We start from the raw sequence: 1,185 nt of genomic DNA, 5'->3' as shown, positions 1-1,185 counted from the left end.
ATGATCCTCTTTATACTTGATCAGAGTATAACTAGTATTCAGCTTATACTACCCCACCGTTAAGTCTGTTAACTTAGGTATGGTTTAGAGCAACTAAATCAACCTTACAATAATATTTTATTTATTTTTTACTTTCTACTTATTAAAATTCAATGTAAATTAATAATTTGTTGACGCAGGTTATTAATATATTGTAAAACATTGAATGGAGCAGACATAATTAAGAGAAACTATTAGTTAAAGTTGTAATAGATTTAGAAAAATAAGTTTAAGTTGTTATTGCTTATTTCTTTTCTATATTATTCTATAAACTATATATAAATGTATTATAACATATGAAGTGTACATTAAAGTAGTCTATCATTCTTATTTTTCTGGTTTCATAAGTTTCACTAAATTCTATTTTCTTCGCGTAGTCACATAATAGTAAATGTACATATTGGATATATTATCTTACTACTAGTTAGTATATATACAGATACTAAGTCTTAATTATTTCTTCTTTCAACAGAAACAACACCGATAAGCAGTCCAGAACAAATATCTGGCCCTACCATGGGACAGATGCCCGTCTTGCGTAATAATATAAATTTTTGAAGAAAATAACTTTAGCAGAGATTTACCAGTGTTATTCTCTCGTCTTTATAAAACCAAGTAACTGTATTTTTGTAACTAATTTGGATTTAGATAGGCACATTGCTAACCAGAGAGCTCCGAATGTTATGGTACCGAAAGGCCAGTTCACCATTATTGATAGTTTCCTAACCAATTTTAACGATAAAGTTGTTACATACCTATCATCAGATGAAAGTACCACACTAACGCCTGGCCGTTGATGCTTGCTAAAACATACTTATAATTTCAAAGAATAAACCATCAGTTTCTTGCATATAATCTCCGTCACTAGAAAAATTCAGAAATGGTTACTGTTCCTGAGCAGCGGTGGTTTCATTAAAAGGAATGATGTAGTAATGCAAAAATGTTAGGTTTTGTGTTTCATCACATAAAGGTCAGACTTGGGACTCGAAATGATTGGACTCCTCTAGATATACACTTTCACAATAAGCATGATTTGTATTCTCAAGTAGTTCAAGAAAACGTTAAATATTTCAATTTATCACCCAACATGTATTTCATTTTCAGCATAAAGTATGCTTGATAAGTCTGACGTTCCTCTTCTGTGAC

The sequence above is a fragment of the Naumovozyma dairenensis genome, chromosome 10 (genome assembly GCF_000227115.2).
Source record: "Naumovozyma dairenensis CBS 421 chromosome 10, complete genome".
Classification (NCBI taxonomy): Eukaryota; Fungi; Ascomycota; class Saccharomycetes; order Saccharomycetales; family Saccharomycetaceae; genus Naumovozyma; species Naumovozyma dairenensis.
This window is presented reverse-complemented; position numbering follows the sequence as displayed.